This window comes from Acinonyx jubatus, chromosome A2 (assembly GCF_027475565.1).
Source record: "Acinonyx jubatus isolate Ajub_Pintada_27869175 chromosome A2, VMU_Ajub_asm_v1.0, whole genome shotgun sequence".
Lineage (NCBI taxonomy): Eukaryota > Metazoa > Chordata > Mammalia > Carnivora > Felidae > Acinonyx > Acinonyx jubatus.
Genome location: NC_069383.1, coordinates 121,366,795 through 121,386,922, shown reverse-complemented (window position 1 = coordinate 121,386,922; position 20,128 = coordinate 121,366,795). Strand labels below are relative to the sequence as shown.

Genomic DNA, 20,128 nt, shown 5'->3' with positions numbered 1-20,128 from the left:
AAATAATTTCCTAGGAATTCCCCTTTGAGTTGGAGGATTTCAAGCATGACCCAATAATTTGACACTTGAGCAATTAGCAATACGAGTCATGGCCAGAGTGAAATTGCCTTGGTAAAGGAGCAACATTTCTCTTTTCCAGAGCACTTGGCAGGTCACACAAAACTAGCTGCTGCCTCTGAGGCTGCTTCCTCCTGGGAGGTGATAGGGTGATAGGTCTGATAATATCTTTGATGTGATAGATCCAAGGTTTAAAAACAAGACAGAACAACATATAGCAACTCACTAGAAAGAGTAAAATAAGTCTTAATCCTCTCGTTCAATTAAATATTTCTGAAATAGAATATGTGCATTACTTTTGGTAGCCTCTTCCTTTGGAGGACAGTCTTACTGTATTTTAGAGTTCCATTACACCATTCAAAAGGAGTCTGATAAAATCTGTAGTCCAGGTTTTGTAGTTTTGTTTTTTAATAATTTCTTACCTTAGCATAAACAAAAAGCAAATATTTTTATGGCTCTCTGGAGAGTTACTGACCTGGAGGTAAGTGATTTTTTTTTTGTTTGGTTTTGTGTTATAGCCTCAAGAAATGTTCTAAGAAATACTGTGACACAACACCACTCAAGTCATACAATTTTCAGCCGAAGGGAACAGCAGCTCAATTTTTATGCTGACGCATTTGAGATTAGTAATTTAAGGGGTACTGCAGTGAGCTCCTGCAGTTCAACTAAAACTCAAATTCTAGAATTCTTCGAAACATATGATTGGTTGCATCCATGAGTCTTTAAGACCATGTTCTCCACATTGTGACATTGGTGAATTGCAGCATGTCTGATGTGAAGATGTCCTAACTGGATCCCTACAGGAATCATTAGCTTTGAAGTTGTTATGGCAGCTGCCAAATTCTTTGTCCCTGACAACTGCTTTATGTGAAAAAACCTTTATCTGCTTGATGCAGGCAAACCCAGGTGTGTTGTGTTACTCCTCCAAAATGTCCTTTTCTGTGTTTGGTTCTCTTGTTTCCCCAAAATTCACAATGAGATGAGACCAATGGTTCTGCAGGGACCAGAGTCTTACTGTTTTGGCCTATGCACTTGATAAGTGCTAGCATAACCATGGAAACAATCTTTCTACATATTTAAAAGTTGCAAGTGAATTTAATGTCACCTCATTAAATTTTTATAGAATTTCATGCTTAGGGAAAAACAATACTCCTTTGTAGTGCTTTTATTTTTTTATTTTTTTAATTTTATTTTTTTAAATTTACGTCCTTTGTAGTGCTTTTAGATTATGAGAACACTGTAGCATCCTGCATTTCCCTTTTTATAGTGGCTGCCAGGAAGCTCAGAAGTTGCCATCATATACTATGTCTTAGTAAGTTTCATTAACCTCACTTTTCTGTACAGTTTTTCTCTGCCAATAAATCTTTAATACACTGATTTTGCTCATTCTATTATATCTCTGTCTTTCAGTATAAGCAGCTAGAAAGCACACAGAATCCATATATTCTACCTGTAGAATATTTAACCTGGTATATCTTTGTTCCTGGTATTTTAAGAGCAATAGTTTTTTTATTGGGGGATATTCTTTTTAAGAACATTTTTCATGTTTTATTTTTATTTTATATTTGAGAGAGAGGAGAGAGAGAGGGTAGGGGAAGAGAGAGAGGGAGACACAGAACTCAAGGTGGGCTCTAGGCTCCCCACTGTCAGCACAGAGCCAGACACAGGGCTCTAACTCATGAACTGTGATATCATGACCTGAGCCGAAGTCTGATGCTTAACTGACTGAACCACCCTGGTACCCCTAAGTGTCCATTCTTAGGGATATCACCTTGAGTAGTGATGCAAGATAGGAAACTAGGTAGGTTCAGAAAAGATTCCTTAATGATTTTTATATGAGCCTTCAACTCCCTCCACCTAGATTGAGAATTACTGGTAATGAGAAATATTTTAAAACTTTAGTGTGGTGCATTCTGGCCTAGTAGGTCTGATACAGGGTCCAGACATATGCACTTAAATATTTTTCTTAAGGGACTATTTACATAAAGGATATGAAACACTGTTATGAGGACCCTGAGAAACAATGACTAACCAGAGTTTTAAGAAAATGGGAGGGAACAGGTGAAAATTACTTCATTCTACAGGTCAAGGACAAATGCAGATTTCATTCCCATGGAATATTCCCTGCCTCAATGCTATTGCAAAGCAGGTGAAATGGATTCTGATTTCTGCTCTGTCGGGAATGTCGGTAACCTTGAGAAGGCCACTATCTAAGGTAACCTTGAGAGACCATATCTCTCAATGTCCTCAGATGTAAAATAGATCACTGGGCTTGTAATCAAAAGGACTCTTCCCATGAAGAAAATGCAACGATTATTCACCACTATCCAGAGAGATGGTAGATGTAGAAACAGGAGGAATTTTAGTGCCACCAGGTAGGCAATGAACAGAATGATGGGAAAAGCCTTTCCTGAAAAAAGTCAATATGGCTTGGTTCTCTGCCAGGAAAGTACATATCCATTTTCATTCTCCAGCATTTTAAATGTGGAAACTGAATTCACAATTTTTGCCAAAAGGAATTGTTAAATATTCACAATCAATGAAACAAGTCTGTCAATTTAATTTCTCTTGGAATAAGGGATCTTGACTGAAAGACATCTCTGGAAGGCACTGGGCAGATCAGCAGGGAAAAGGGATGTTCAAGTTCTGTCCCTTAAAGTCTAGATCCAGTTAACTCAGGGATTATGATTCCCCCAATTCTGAAGATTAGACTTCCTTTGCAGCAATGGCCACTTGAAATTAATGAGTTCATAATCCCATGTCTCTTTTGGAAGCAGTTATGACCAAGACTAATTACCTTCCATATAAAAAACAATTTTTTTTTTTGGTCAGTAACCTCAACTCATTTTCCATTGCTGTACCTTACAGTACAGAGCTATATTTTAAACAGAGAAGATGTAATTAAATTAAAATTCATAGTGGAAACCAGTGGTGGCTGATAATAATTGCTTTTCAGACGCCACTATAATTAGTGAGCCAAGGATTTTATTTCAAAGCATCAAAGTCAATTTAGAAGGCTTCCTTTATCTGGACTCGAGCTGCTTTGATGAAGACACTGTGTCTTCATATGTCTAAGTTTTCTTACATTTAACTAAGCTGTTTTTTAATGATTATGTTAATAATTACAGTACGACAGCACTGTTTTATGGACACTGGAAGATGAATTCAGATTCTCCTTCTGCCTATTAAAGTTGTAATCACAGAATGTACACAATCCTTTCTCATTAACTGCTTGATAAGCCCTTGAAATTGCACAACCAATAAAAATACCTTTATCGTTCTTTACCTCCCAAGTAGTATTCAATACATGAAAACAAGGAACAAGAGGAAGCTTATTAACGAACACCCCAATATGCCACTTGTTTTTGCTCATACTGTTTCCTCTACCTGGAATGTATCCCCCTTTTTATTCTGCTCTAAGGGGTAGAATTCTACTTATCCTTCAAGTCCCAGCTTGGCTGCCACCTGCTATGGACTGAATGTTTGTGTCTCCCCTAAATCCATATGTTAAAATTTCAACTCCCGATATGATGGTATTAGGAGGTTGGGCCTTTGGGAGGTAATTAGGTCATGAGGGTGAAGACCTCATGCACGGGATCAGTGTCTTTAATAAGAAGAGCAAAGAGTTTGCTTCCTCTCTATCTGCTGTCTGCTAAATGAAGATACAATGAGAAGATAGCCATCTGTAAACCAGGAAGAAGGCCTTCACCAAGAACCCGACTATTCTGGTAGCCTGATCTTGCTGATCTTGGACTTCTAGCCTCCAGAGTTATACATAATAAATGCTTATTGTTGAATCTCCACACTCTGTGATACTCTGTTAAAGCTGCCTAAGCTAAGATACCACGTTTTGTATAAAGTCCTCCTTGATTGTCAGAAGTGTCCATCATTCCAAATCTTAGCTCCAGAAGCTTAAGTTTTCTTGTGGACAGTATAGTGATCACAGGGCTTTGGTGAAGATAAATGAGTTAATTTGGGGGGAAACTGAAAGGATACTATTATCCTGTTGGGAAAACAGTTTCTTTGCTTACCTACTAAGATGCTGCCAGCATAAAGACATAGGATTGAACACAAAAGTCAGCTTAAGATTAGTCATCAGGACAAAATTTTCACTTCCATGCAGCAAATATAATTAATTATTTGCAGAATGGTTTGTTGTGTCTGACAGAAAACATTGAGGTCCTAAGGTAGATATACTATCTTGCTGTGTGACCTCAGGAAAGTCACTTTACTTTTCTGAGTTTCAATTTTCTTTTGTGCAAAATAAGTTTATGGAACTAAATTATCGTTACGAATATTTTTGCCTACAGGAATTTATGAATATAATTACAGGTGGTACCAACCTTAAAATTGTGATCAAATTATTTATAGCATTAAAACTAATTAATAAACTAGCTAACCATGCCAACAGAGATCAATTTTTCATATGTAATTACCATTTCTGTCTTCATAAAGGCAAAGTAAAGCAAGAATCTTACCATTCTACGCAAACTTGACTGATTCTGCCGAACATGCTGGGTAATTAATAACTGGAAGTAGAACTCTCCATCTCACCGTTCCAGCATCCCTTTGACAAAAACCAGAGTCCCTCCACTTATTGCAGGGAACACACACAATTCTCTAAATGTTCATTGGTTCTGTGGAGGATGGAAAAAACAAAAACTTGATGACAGTTCAAGCAAAGGCTAGCATTATAATATTTATTATTATTATTATTATTATTATTATTATTATTATTATTATTAGCAGTGGTAGTAGTGGTAATAATAGCAGAGGCAGTAACAGTGTTAGCATTTGCAGAACGTATTCTGCACCAGGCACTATGATGAGCATTTCATATGGATTCCATTATGCACACAATGCTATGAGGTAGGTGCTCCCATTATCCCTTTCTACTGAGGAAAGAGAGGCTCAGAGAGGTCAAATAAATTGACTAGGATTATCAGATGGTATGTGGCAGAAATGGGATTCAAATGCAGGTCAAGCTGACTCCAGAATCGTGGCTGTCAGCTAGAAGGTTACACTGACTCATACATAATATCACTAATTAGGGTTAGTATCCAGTTTATAGAGGACTGGCTCTACAAGGTACTCAAAAGAAAGATGGCATTCAGCTACTATGTACATGTATGGCTGATAATTCTGTCATCCAATTCCAATGGGGGAGAGGGTTTTACTGTACATCCAATCAATTCTCTGACACCAGCTGGGTATCCTACTATTCAAGTCAATTCTGACACTATCTTCCTGGAAAGAGAGTCAGCCAGATGTAACAGATTAAGGGCTCAGTCCTATAAGCATGTGCACCTTCCCTCCTTTAAGGAGGGAATACACACACACACACACACACACACACACACACACACACACACACTTGAGACACCAATCTCAAGTCCAGATTGTTATCTGGTCTTCTGAATGAATGGCTATAGACTGACTGAAGGTTCCAAGGTTCCCATGACCCCTTCCTTATGTTTGAGTAATTTGCTAGAGTGGCTCACAGAACACAAACATTTTAACTACTAGTTTGCTTGTTTATTGTAAAAGGATGTAACTCTGGAACAGCCAAATAGAAGAGATGCATACAGCAAGGCAAGGGGAAAGGGCATGGAACTTCCATGCCTTCCCAAAGGTCTGCATGTTTACCCACATGGAAGCTCCCTAAACCCTGTCCTTTGGGTTTTTATGGAGGGTTCATAACATAGCCATAAATGATTAAACATTGGACATTGGTGATTGATTCAAACTTCAGCCTTTCTCTCCACCCTGAATGTTGAGGGTGGGACTGAAAGTTCCAACCCTCCAGTCACAATATTGAGTGCATTGCTAACTAAACTCCATCCTTAGGTTCTTTCCAAAATCCACCCCACTAGCCTGAGAAAAGGGATGTTCACTTCTCTCACCACTTAGGAAATTTCAATCGTTTCAGGAACTCTGTGCCAGAAACAGGGATGAAGACTATATATATATATATATATATATATATATATATATATATATATATATATAGCACATGATCACAATGTCTCTACCAGTACTTAAAATACAGAAATAGTCCTATTGGTTAGATATTGCTGTTGTCCTGAGTTCTTGACCATTGGTCTCAAGTGGTTGCGGACCCTCCCACAGATCCCCTTATACCTGCCACATTCCAAGTATCTTCTCAAGACCTAGCAGCAGTTTATGACTGTATCCCAGGGCCCTGCCCCAGGGTTAAGGCTGGCAACTAATTACACTGGCTATTGCCCATAATGAGTAAGAATTTAAAAAATACTGCTCTTGATAAACAGGAATATGTGCCAATGTGTTTTGTTTTGGGGCTGAAGGTTTGTATTTTTCTTTTATGGGTGGATGCGAATGGTTGGGATGGGAGACTATCTTAGTCGGCTTGAGCTGCTGTAACCAACATATTATAGATTGGGGGGCCTAAAGAACAAACATTTAGTCAAGGCTCTGGAGTCTGGGAAGTCCAAGATCAAGGTGATAGCAGATGTGGTGTCTGGTGAGGTCCTGCTTCCTAGTTCACAGATGCTGCTTTCTAGCTGTGTCCTTACATGTCAGAAGGGATGAGGGACCTCTCAGGGATAAGGGCACTAATCCCATTCATGGGGGCTCCACTCTCATAAGTTAAGTACCTCCCAAAGACCCCACCATTTATTACCATCACATTGGGGGTTAGGATTTCAACCTACAAGTTTTGGAGGGACACAAATTTTCAGTCCACAGAGACTTCTTGACGTTCTTATCTGGCAATGACAATATTAAAAACACCTTAGTAGCATCACTCTCAACACCATCCTCTGACAACACCAAAAAAAGGTCCTTTCGTGAATTGGTTGACTTCAAGACTGGGGCAGGGAAAATACAAGCCTGGAACACCTTGGAGTGCCAGAGAGTAAGGAATTTCTCAAAACCCAAAAGAAAACAAGAAGAATGGGGACATATAAATGAGAGTATTGGATTACAACCCAAAGAACAAAATAAATATCCATGTTCCCATACCAATATAAATAAATAAGTGACTAAATAAATGAGGGGAAAAAAAGCCGAAGTTACATAGAAAATCATCTGCAGATGATAGGTCTGGCAAGATCCAATGATGGATACAAAAATTGGTGGGTAAAAGTTTAAGCAGAAAGAGAGTATTTGCATACTCTCACAGGATCTCCCTTGTGAGAAATAAGCCCACTGACCCAATCAAAGGAGGGTTGCAGGGACTTGGATATAGTGAAGCGAGGCTTTAATCAATGTTCTTGCAAGAGCAGGTGTCTGATAGACAGGCACACTTGGGGCAGTTACAGCAAACCATACAGCATGCAAGTCCCTCCCTTGTTTCATCATTGGCTGAATTTACAGAGGCTACAGCCTTACCCAGACATCCACCTATATACCCATGCAAAGCAGAAAGTAGTCTGGTTCGAACAAATGTACCTTCCCTGACATGATGCAGAGACTTCAAGTCCCTCCTCCTTTGTTCTTTGGCACATGCTCATTGCAAAACCCTTGAAAACAAGCCCAAGAGAATAAGCCCATGAAAATGATCCTGTGAAATGGAGAGGGGATGAAGATCCAGGAAGTGAAGTGTCTAAAAGTTTGGAACTCCACTGTGGGAGGTGGTTCGTACATATTTCTAATAGGCTATAAATCTACTGTTAACTAGACAGCAGAGCTTTTATTTGCTATTTCTGAAAAATGAATCATCTCCCTTACTTCTCACATCCCCCAAATATTTATTAATTGCAAAGGGAATAAAGCAAGTTTACAGTGGAAAAATTCTGGAAGAGCATTTTAGGCAAGTGACTCAAGTTAACATCTTCTATTGTACCTACTGATATCATATGGCATCATGTGGATATAATAACATACCCGCTGATTTGACACAGGGAAAGGCACATCACTTCTATGGTATCTTTTCCAAAAATGCGTTTTCCCAATTTTATAACGAGAAAATAGCAGACAAACACAAATAGGGGGATTTCCTACAAAACAGTTGACAAGAACAATTCAAAAGTGTTAAGAGAAAGACAGACATAAAAAGAAATTGCCATAGATTGGAAGAGACCAAGGAAACATGACAACTCAGTACAATTTGAGATTCTCGAATAGAATCAGAAAAAAAGAGAAAAGGTCATTTGTGGAAAACTGGTGAAATGTGAATAAGTTCCGCAGTTTAGCTAACAGAAGGTTAATTTCTTAGCTTTTATAATTTTTCTATGTTTTTTAAAGAGGTTAACACAAGGGGAAACCAAGTAAAGGGTATGTGGAAACTCCATGTACCTTTTTTTTAAACTTTTTTATAAGTCTAAAATTATCTCAAAATAAAATGAATGTACAAATCAAAACCCAAGAGATTTTTTCCACATCATGGCATCCAAGGAAACATTACCCTCTCTTCCACGAAACTTAGGGAATAGTATATGGAATTTCGCAAAATAAGCACAAAGCTGGAACAAAACCTAAACCAATGATCACCAACAGGAACATTTGTTTATGTTAAAAAATCCATTCAACAAATTTTCGTAGATTATCTACTATGAGCAAGGTACTATGCTATTATGAATAGCATAATAGCATGTTTTATTTATATTATAAACTATATTATACTATAGTTTTCTTCTATATTGTATAACCTTCACTTCAAAAACTTTCTTCCTGACCTATGAAGTGTAATCTTCCAAACATGAGCCTGTCTATGTTCTCTGAAGGAATGGTTTCTGGTCAGGTGTGCCACCAAAAATGCCCTACGTAGTGGTTGATTTTATTTGTATTCTTGTGTTACTCTGGATGCTGCTGGTTATGTGAGGGTTTGGGAAATGTTTCTGTATCCCACTCTGGAAAAATAAATCATAGTGCCTATAAGTTCCCTCAGCAAATAGATGGGACCCATGCTATCACTCCAGTCTGGAAAACATCAGGCCTAGCTGGTCTCTTGCCTCACAGAAGGACAGGGTGCTATCAAAGTGTCTTTTCCATACCCCACCATGAAATCTGCTGTCACTTCAATATGATGCAACTTAATTTATGGCTCCTGTGGTACAGCTTCAATTATATACATAACATGGAAGGGGAAACTCAACCTAATCTGATAGTTTTGCTCAAAGAGAATATTTTTAATGGACAATTTGATGACAGGATTACATAACATCTTTCAGGGAGTAAGAAGAACATGATATGAGACATTACCATGGCTGTAACACAGTCAGTTGACATGACATAGCTTCAACCTTTCTATCAATTTCTTTTGTATGCCTTAGCTTAAGGGTTTACTTGCCTTGAACTTTGGACTACTTACTGGAAAGATAAAGACCCACTTGATAGATTTGGTGGTGGTAACCGAGGTGGGGGGGGAGGAAGGACAAACCAAAGAGCCAAGAGATTAGGAAAGGATGCTTGAATCTGAGATCTTTTAGGACATGGAAATAATTGTGGTTGTATTATGGTAATAATGATGACTTATGAAAAAGAAAAGCTGGAATTTACACACACACACACACACACACACACACACACACACACACACACACACAAACACAGTACCTAAAAAGCACAGAATTGCCATTGAAGGATATATTTTTAAAAAATCCCAATCCTTATTCATGCCTTTTGAAAAACTATTTACAGGAACCCCATTTGTACAGATCAGTAAGGTTTCTCCCAAGCTCCTTCCTGCATTGTTCAACTCATTCTTACACCAAGATACCAACCTCTCTTAAATCTGAGTTCAATGGCACTTCATCCGCTATTCTTACTCCTTTTCTCCCAGTTCTTCATTCTGGAAGTCCATTCTACCAAGTGTCACTTGCATCTGATGTGCTTCTTGATTGTGATTCTGTTTCATAAAAGCTCAGGACAGTGGAATCATTAAGCTCCTCTTGCAGTGGGTAATGAGGATAGAGGGTTTTGACTGTGGACTAGGGGGTGGTACTGAAAACAAACTCATGAGAATGAAGCCCTGCATGGAAGATTCTCGCCTGCTCCAGTCTCAACCTGGAAGTGAGCAGAATCTCCGTTTGTCCAGACAGGAGTTCCTCTTTTTCTACCATCCAGTGGCTTTGCTGCCATGCCTCAGGTACAGAAAGAGGATTTCTCAGATTTACTATGTGAGAAGCTCAAGCACGGAGCTCAATTGTTACTCACTGGCAGTTCAGACACAGTGGGCCCCTAGGTGGCACCGCTCTTGTTCTTGCTAAGCAGCTGTCTCCTCAGCCAGCCCTCTTTCCCACAAAAGTTTCATAAAAGCTTTTTATTAGATAATTATACTTCTGTGCTTTGTAGTTATGTGAGGTAACTCACAATTAGCATGTTTAATTAGGAAATTAGGTGTTATAATCACAATATGGAGCAAAATTTGTCATGAAGTTTTAGTTCATAAACAAAGGGCTTTTTTTTTCTTCCTTAAGGAGGAAAAAACCCACAAAATCAATGTTAACTTTCCATTTTGGCAGATAGTGAAATTTAATTTATGTTTAGCACTAAAAGAGAACATTCCATCTGTTTTCCAGATGGAACCCGCCTTCCCCCTGTAGCTGGGAATTAGTCACTCTGGTATGTAACTGTCCCCTCTGTCACTCCTGGGCTATGTTGGGTTTTCTCTCTAGGGCAGATGTTGAGCTGATTTACCTTGAGACATATGTTGTATAGTGTTGATGCTCAAGTGATCTAGTATATTCCTTTCAAGATATGTTCAGGGCATGTGACTATGTGTTAGGTATGGGGCTAAATGTGAGTTAATCAACTTAAGTGGGAGACCACCTTCTAAATACATTAGGCACTGGTAGGGTATGTAGGGAATGCTGTGAGAATGTAGAGGAGGGAGTACCTAATTATGTGGGATTTCCCAGGGATAAAAACCTATGGTCAAACCAAGCAACTAAAGACACAAAGAATTTGTTCGGATATACCATGTATCTTACACCACAGTTCTTTCTTTAAAAAAAAAAAAAAGGAGTGAGGGGCGCCTGTGTGGCTCAGTTGGATAAACATCTGACTTCAGCCCGGGTCATGATCTCGCAGTTCATGGGTTCAAGCCCTGCATTGGGCTCTGTGCTGACAGCTCAGAACCTGGAGTCTGCTTCAGATTCCAGGTCTTTCTCTCCCTCTGCCCCTATCCTGCTCTCATTCTGTCTCACTCTCTCTAAAATAAATAAACATAAAAAATGTTGACAGAGAGAGAGTGCAGGGAAGGAGTGGAGGGGGGGGTATAGAGTATCTGAAGTGGGCTCTGTGCTGATAAAAGATAGCCTGATGTGGGGCTCTAAGTCAGGAACCATGAGATCACGACCTGAGCTGAGGTCAGATGCTTAATCAACTGAGCCCCCGGATATGCCTATACCATAGTTTTTAACATGGAGTCCAAGGCTCCCCTAGGGATTTTGTGAGTGAACTTGACTATCATCTGGGTTTTGCTTCATTCTATATAAGGACAAGTGATATTGTGACATGTAAGATATCAAAGTACAGATAAAATTCATGAATTTGTGTTTTTCTGGAGAAAATGTACATGACTTTATCTACATTTATATGACCTATTCTCAATGGTGTCTGTGACTTACAAAATATTAAAGTTACTTATCTATATTTACAAATATTTCTATATCTATAGATATAGGCAGATATAGATTTGCCTAATCATTAATTTCATAAACATAATCTAGGAGATAGAAGATAGGGACACAGCCCCTACTTTTAAGCTATCAGGGAAGACTGAAAACATAGTGATGGCAGAGTTGGTCAGTTAACCAACTTTATATGCTCCTTTTTCATAGAGAGGCACTTTTGCCTGGAACAGCTGTCCAGCCAGGAATATTTCACAACCCTTTCTGCATCCAAGTTTAGCCACATAAAATGTTCTTGCCAGTACAATGTGAATGATGTAATGTGTGTCACTTTTGAGCTGACTAGGTTAAGAACTAGATCTAATCTCTCTACTCTGTTTCTCCTGTGCAATGACTATGGAAAATGGCCAAGCCACAAAATTGAAGGAGCACAGGTCCCTGAATCCTCACTGGAAGGTTGCTCTAAAACTCCTGCACTCTAAAATGAGCTGTTGTTTAAGCCAAAAAGAAAACTTATACTCTAATAACCATTAAAATACTTGTGTTCATATCTTATGGAAACTAATGTTTTCTTATTGAACACAAAGGTCAAATTCAATGGAATATAGTGTTACCAAAGTGTTAGATGCAATGGGATACTAGAAGAGGAGACTTGGGGAAAATTAAGGAAGACATATTATGGGGACATAGCAAGGTGAAGACATACCAAGGTGAAGAGCACATAGAAGGACAAGGGGGGTGAGTGGTGTGGAGAAAGTGACTAAGAGAAGGTGAGCATTTCAAGCAGAGGCTAACAACACGTGAAAAGTCCTGGAGGTGATAATGAGTAGGGACTGGCTGAAGGCTGTTCAATAAGATGGGAGGAGAGAATGGGACAGGGGTAGAGCTAAGAGAAATCTGCAAGGCCTAAATTTTATACTTGATCCAAAGGGCAAGATTAATGGATTATAATCAGATTTGGGTTTTTGAAAGATAATTTTGAGTGCTGGGTGGGGGAGTCAGAGAATAAGATTGAAGGTGGATAACCAATGCAAAGGCAATATTCTAATCCAGGTAAGTGGGAACAGTGACCCAAATGAACGAAGAGGCAATGGCAACAGAGGGAAGTGGAAGGATGTGATGGTGAGAAGATAAGGAAAAAAAAAAAAGAAATATACAGCTGGAGCCAGTGATAGATGCCAGCATGGAAACGGAAGGGGCAGAGGACTGACTTAGAACATATGATGCTCCTGCTAATCTTAGTTTTGCTCTTAGGTTGGAGCATGATTTTTATCTCTGTAGGTTTCATTTTACCTAAAACATGTGGATGATAACAACTAATTTGCAGAGGTTTTGTCAGGATTAAATGAGAGCATATATGGAAGTATTCTATAACTCTACAGTGCTTTATAAAGGGAAGACTCCCACCTACATAAAGAATCTATGCAAGCCTTGTCCAGTTCTCTCAGCTCCAAGAATCTAAGGAGTGGAGGATCATTAAGACCCTTGAGAGATGAATTTTTAGAGGTTCTACATGGAGAAGGACCACTTGCTACTCTGGTGGATCAAGTAATGTGGGATGGTGTCTGTCCTGCCGAGGCCACCATTTCCCTCGAAGTATGATGTAAAGACCTCAAGGTGGCTCAGCTTTCTTTAAGTAGATGGCATTTGGGAATATCCCATGCATGGATGTCTTTGAGGTCATCCTATCTTCTGGTACAGCCCCTGAGGTCTTGTATTTGTAGCTTCTTCAAACTATTCTTATAGCAGCAAGAAGTTCTCCATGACAGAGACTGGTATGCCTACATTTCCTCATTTCTTCCAGAAGCACTCAGGCCTGTATATAGTTAGGCAATTCAGAATGGACCTTCCTTTACCAAATTGGCCTGTATAACACCTTTTTGTGAGCAGAGCGCAAAACACACTAGGCCCTCAATAAACATTTGCTATGTAACTCCCACTGTTACATAACACATCTAAGCATAGTTTTTTTCCTTGACTCCTGATACCTGGGCTCCCTGTACTATAGTTCACAGTTAATGATCAAGACAGTGAGTTCACTTTTAAAGACCAGAAATACTTCTGCACCGAATTAATAACGTTTAGATATTGAAGTCTGCCTTGAAGAAACACTTGCCATTTTCTTACACATCTGGACTTTGAGGATAATTTAAAGAACTTCTCTCTTCAATCAGACTAACAAAGCATTTTTGGGACCCAAAGAAACCTGATTCAAGAAATTATTCTTACATGTACTTTTCAAGGCTTATGCAACTAACTTAGGCAGCACGTCACTGTTTATATTACAATGAAACTTTGATCGAAGTACTTGGGTCAAAGATAAAAAGGAGCAGTTCATACAACATGGCAGCTGGTATTACAAACTCTTTGCATAAAATGGCAATTTTCAACAAGTATAGATGTATCATTAGTGTTTTTGGAACCATAAACCACTCATTTCATTGTGCCATTAAAAATGTTTGATGCAGTGTATTGTGATATCTAATTTGGTTGTTCTTGAACGGCAGCATGGCTGATGTTTCCCATTTGTAGTGCAGTTCATCAAGTGCCTGCCATTATCCTGTGATGAGAAATGATTCCAGAAGGGAAAGGGAGGGCACAGGGTAAAATGTAGTGGAAACTGTCAAAAAGCAACAGGGGCACCTTCAAGTTGGCAGTCCCAGGTGGATAGCACTGGAGTCCAGGCTGGTCGGCCCTCTCAATGAGTAGGTTTTCCTGGTTCTTCTGCAAAACTCAGCTGTATAACATTCTGCACCCAATGGGCACTGCACTGGGGTTTTGTCTGCTCAGCAGGTATTCCCATCTCTCTTCTAATAACAGAAACTCTTTTCCTTTGTAAAAGTCCTTCACCAGCACATGTGGACTTTGTGGGGGTTGTCAACAGTAGTTCCCCACTTCTACCCCCAATTGTGACTATAGTGGGCATGTAGACCAGGGTGGGCCAGGTGGTGCACTTCCCCTTTTGAAATGGTGACTAGCTCAGGGACAAGCATGTGACCAAAGACAGACCAATCAGATTCTATCTCCAGACTTTACCAAATTAGTCAGAGAGACAGCTTGTTCTTGGTTTTGGTTCAAAAGTTGTGAACATGCAGGCCAGGATTATGAGCACTCATCTTTCTCATCATGTATTAAGAGCTGGCCTGAGGCAGGAGAGAACAAGGTGAGTGACCAGAGAAAAGTAGGGCCACACATGGAAAGTGTGCCAGAGAGCACTCAGATCCCGAGTCCCTGCAGCCAGGAGTGAAAGCCACAATTGGATACCCCAGGTATCCATTTTCACTTTCCCTATTTCTTCATGCACATGGTTTGAGTTGGGTTTCTGTTATTTGAAATAAAGAGTTCTGACTAATACAGTTGCTTAAAAAAATGCAATTTAAATGAAGAGATCAGTGAAACTTTTCCATAGCTCATTCTATCATGCCCTGTGTCCAGACACTACTTATTCTATATTAGTGATTCTAGAATGTGTGCAATGATTATTTGTAGCACTGTGTGTGTACGTGTGTGTGTCTGTGTGTGTGTGTGTGAGAGAGAGAGAGGGAGAGAGAGGGAGACAGAAGGAGAGAGAGGGATGGGGCGCCTGGGTGGCGCAGTCGGTTAAGCATCCGACTTCAGCCAGGTCACGATCTCGCGGTCCGTGAGTTCCAGCCCCGCGTCAGGCTCTGGGCTGATGGCTCAGAGCCTGGAGCCTGTTTCCGATTCTGTGTCTCCCTCTCTCTCTGCTCCTCCCCCGTTCATGCTCTGTCTCTCTCTGTCCCAAAAATAAATAAACGTTGAAAAAAAAAAAAAAGAAGGAGAGAGAGGGAGAGAGAGAAAGGAGGAGACATAAAAATCACTTTGAGGTAAACCCAGGGAAGAGGCCATTTTTTCCCCTTAGGTATAGAAAGAGACTGTGTTTAAATGTTAGAGCTAGGAAATTACCATCACTGCCCTAACAGACCCAGTTTTATAACACAATTTCCTCTTGGACGAAGGCAGAAAGGGTTGTCTTTAAAGGTAAAGGAATTTCATGGAGAAAAAATACATGTCTTTTTTTGATTAAACCCATCCTAGTGGGTGTGAACTGGTACCTCATTGTGATTTTGATTTCCCTTTCCCTGACGGCCAATGAGGTAGAACATCTTTTCATGCTCTTGGTGGCCATTTTTATATTTTCTTTGGAGAAATGTCTATTGGGACTATTAGTCCTTTTTTTAATTGGGTCCTATCTGATAGCAGTGGCAAGAGCACTTTGGTGAACAGAACTTGGCCTAAGGTTTTGGAAGAGCTTTACCTACTGCTGGGAAATACATTATATATAACAAATGGAAACAGGAAAATGAACATGGAAGGGGATAGAAAAAAAGAAGAGAAGTATTTCATCCCCCTCCTAGGGCAAGGGGTATGGTTGATGGATGTAGGGGGGATGAATGTTAATACGTCTTTTAAATCTTCAGGATTTAGTTTGGATGTCACCTCCACAAAGAAGTCTTCCTTGATTGCTATTAGACAGATCCTATGAATTATATTTTATATTAGGTTTGTTTTTTGTTTTCCTCATATGACTTACAATTTTATGACTTACAATTATTTGATTTTTTTAGCTTCCTTTTTTCCCCCTTTTAACTGTATCTTCCATCAATTTGAAGGCAAAGTTCATGTTTGTCTCCCTATTGCTATGCTCATAGCAGCTACATCAGTACTTGGTATAGCACCTTTGCTCAACAAATATTTCTTGAATGGAAAAAAGCTCAGGGTATAAGAGAGAGTGGTTATGTTAGTTTACAGTCCTCAAATACTGGAGATAACTTTATGAAATAGTCTCTACTAACATCTTAACTTTCAAACAAAAATCACTTCTGCCTTCCTATCTATAACATTTACTTAGTAGAATCAACATCTGTAACAGGCTTTCAATATTCAGGTTTGAAAATTGTGATGTATACTGAACAGTCTTCATGCAGAAGACATTTCAGTTCAAAATAAGTTCCTCCTGGAATCCATTATCCATGGACCAAAAAATATTAATAAGGCAATATTATGTATATTTTAACCCTACTATGCTGAGTCTACCTGTGATGGAATTTGAAGTTCCCCAAAAGATTCCATCCTTTGTTCTGCATTCTGTGCATTCTCCTTGGAAGAAGAAAACATGTCTCACTTCGCATAAGCACACATTCTCAATTCTACTCTGTTAACTGAAACACTCTTTTCATGTCATTTCCTATACCGGTCATGCTGTGTAGAATAAATATTTGAACAATATTCAGAAGTAGGACATGAAATCCCAGACTGGGATATGAGTATTTTTTAAAAAATTATGAGTGATTTTTAATGTTTGTTCATAGATTTACCACATTGTAGGACGCTAGCAGAATAAAGGACTTTCTCTCCCTTCTCTATAACTGTCTCTGCTGAGCACATAAATAAAGATCTGTGGGGGTGGCTGATGGCATACCAAGGAAGAGGGAGACATCTAGGTTCACCCTTAGGTGACTGGATGGGAGGTAATGTCATATTCCCAGAGAGGTAAAAGTAGTATTCAAGGTGGTATTGAGAGCAATTCTCTCTGGATTTGAGTCCTGACTGCCAGTATGAGCTAAGTAAATTTGGGCACGTTTCTCTGTCTCCATTTCTTTATTTTTAAAATGAAGATAGTAATAGCATTTATCTCATAGAACTCATATAAGGACTCACTGATTTCACACACATAAAGCACTTATAACTGTGCTAGAGGACAGTGTTTATAATAATGTACTTTCTTCTCTTCCTTTATCTTCATTAGTATCATCATTATTGTAATCAAGAGTGTAGGGGATGGAATTTTTGGAAGGGAGGTATAGTGTTGAAAGGTTCTATTTGGGGAGTATTCACTTTAGAGTATTTGTGGGACATCCACAACTAGGTAGGGACAACTAGAAGGTCAGTGGGAAGAGTGGCCTAGATCTCCAAGGAGACACCTAGGCTGCTGATGTTGTATGGGAACCACTAGTGTACAGATGAATGTGGGGGCTGGATAGGTGGGCAGCAGGTGGAGTGAGCAGACAGGAGTTATGGGCAATGTCTTATAAGGGAATATAAAAAGGCATCAGTAAACAAATGTTAGTGGTCATGAAATTAGGAAGAGGCTAGGGATGAGGCGTGCTGGAAATTAAGAAAGGAGCAAATGTTTAACAGAAGGAGTGTCCCATTATACTAAATGACCTAGGAAGTTCAAATAATACAGGGGACTAAGGGTCCTACTAAATTGAATAACTAGGATGTCGCTGGTAACATTCACTAGAGCACAGAAATACCTGAATTGAGGGTGGAGGTTACAGCCTGGTGCAAAATTATGTAATATCCTCTGCTAGGGAAGAAAGTCAATGGTTGGTGTCAAGAATTCTGGAAACTGCACCTTGCCTTGATACCTGTTTCCCTTCAGGCTGTTAATACAAGAAGCATGTATCTGAAGAAGAATAGTTCACAGAACAGGGAAGAAGGTAAGAGCTTAGTACTTGTGTGGCAAACACTGAATTCCAATGGGTGACCTTTTTGGTGAAACCAAATTGGAACCTGAACCTGAACATCTGGCCCAACCCTTGGACATAAGCTTCTGATCTTCATCATAAGGAAGAAGGTAAAAAGCAGGTGGGAAGAGTGTTTTCAGAGAATGGAGATAGGAAATGAAGAGGGACAAGGGGTGTCATTGCATTCCTAACAAGGTGCAGGTGTGCTGTTGCTACAGTTTGAAGTGTATGTCTCCATATTCATTTGCAGAAGCCATAACCTCAACATTATGGTATTTAGAGATGGGCCTTTAGGAGATAATTATGGTTAGGTGAGGTCAGGAAGGTAAGGTCTTCATGATGGCATTAATGTCTTCTTTATAAGAGAGTAGTGAACTTTCTCTGTCTCTGCAATGTGAGGACACAAGAAGAAGAGACAGCCGTCTGCAAGATAGGAAGCAGGCCCTCACCAGGGAGTGAATCAGCTGGCACCTTGATCTTGGACCTTCCAGCCTCCAGTATGGTGAGAAATAAATGTCTGTTGTTTAAGCCACTGAGTCAATGATATTTTGCTATATAGTAGTCCAAGCTAAGACACCTGCTCACTAGTAAAATATGGCTCAATGAGCACCCTACATGAACGGTTCCTCCTCCTTTGGGAGGGCTCAGTATTCCCTCATGATTTCACTATATAGATAATGCAGGAAATATGAGACACCCTACTCTGTCCCTCCTTCTCTGGGCAGTTTGATTAAGTTGAGGTTGGGAATTACTAGGGTACATATGCCAGAGAGTGTGATTTCCATATCTATCTTATGATCCACAAAAACCATACTTCTTGATCTTTTTAAAAAAGTTCATAATAACAGAACACTTGGAAGTTATTATATGCTTCATAGAACACCATGAAATATTGATACATTTAATTCTAGGAACAATTTCAGGCAGAAAATATGGCTCTATTGTATGTCACAATATAAAATCATAACCACAAACACACATCCATAAAAAACATGCTGTTGAATTAAGAGTGATTGGCTGTTTGCATTAACTTTTGCCTGCTACTTATTCATTTGATTTGTTATCAGCTACCACTCACCAGCAGATGAGCAGTAGCAGGTGCAGAAAGGCTGAAAAATTTTGGCAAAGAAAAGCTTAAAATTGAGAAAATTTTATCCATTAAGTTATATTTTCTGGAAATTGCAAAAACCCAGCAATTATTCCAATTTAGTGATGGAACATATCTGCTTTTCAGAGACTGAGAATCTCTAAACTATTTCTTAAAATTTCACACTACAAACTGGATACCACAAGGATCATGACTTGTCTATTAACAGATACCACATAGGCAGTCATATGAGAAGAGCCAAGGGAAACCATTTAGCTGTCTGTACTTCTCATTTCCTGCTACCAAATGGAAATGGACTTTTCAACTCTTTGCTTTTTCTCGTATGTAACTTCCAAAATTTTTGTGCCACATGAAAAAGAATAGGTATCTGGGGAAGAGGGAAGAGTGAGGCAATGTTAATAGAGTCTCTCCTCCCTCTACTTAGTTCTGACAGCTTCTTTCTCCTCTGGTCTCCTCAATTGTTCATTGGGTAAAGTTTTTAGAATCTCCATGAGAATATAAGCAAGGTCTCTGTGCTGCTATTGATTGCTGTACCCCTGCATTGACATTGAGGCCTGACACTGAGGCCTAGTATGTGCTTAATAAACATAAGTCCATTGAATCTGAAGTTCTGTAGAAGCACCATATTTGAAATGGAATGAGTTTTTAGTATGCCTGGTTTTGATCTTGGCTTACTACCTTAGTCAAAGAACTTAATGTCTCAAAATAGATTCACACATACGTTAAATTGAGGCAATAGTAATTACCTGATAGCATTGTAATGAGAATTAAGAGTACTCTAAGAACATTAATATAGTACTTTGCACAGAGGGGTTAATAAATGGCAGCTATAGTTTTCATAGACTGAAATTGAGATTTCTTTCAATTTATGTACTTTACCAAATGCACGATAGTAATGCAGTGCAGATTATTATAAA

At 39.2% G+C, this 20,128-nt stretch overlaps 1 long non-coding RNA gene across 1 annotated transcript in view; it reads right to left on the bottom strand.

Moving 5' to 3' along the window:
- Nucleotides 1-4,386: 4,386 nt before the first annotated feature.
- LOC128314871 (uncharacterized) overlaps nucleotides 4,387-20,128 on the bottom strand; it is a 241,188-nt gene continuing 225,446 nt past the window's right edge. Inside the window, exon 3 of the long non-coding RNA XR_008297028.1 lies at nucleotides 4,387-4,694. This is a non-coding gene — a long non-coding RNA (uncharacterized LOC128314871). The remainder of the gene's footprint in view (nucleotides 4,695-20,128) is intronic.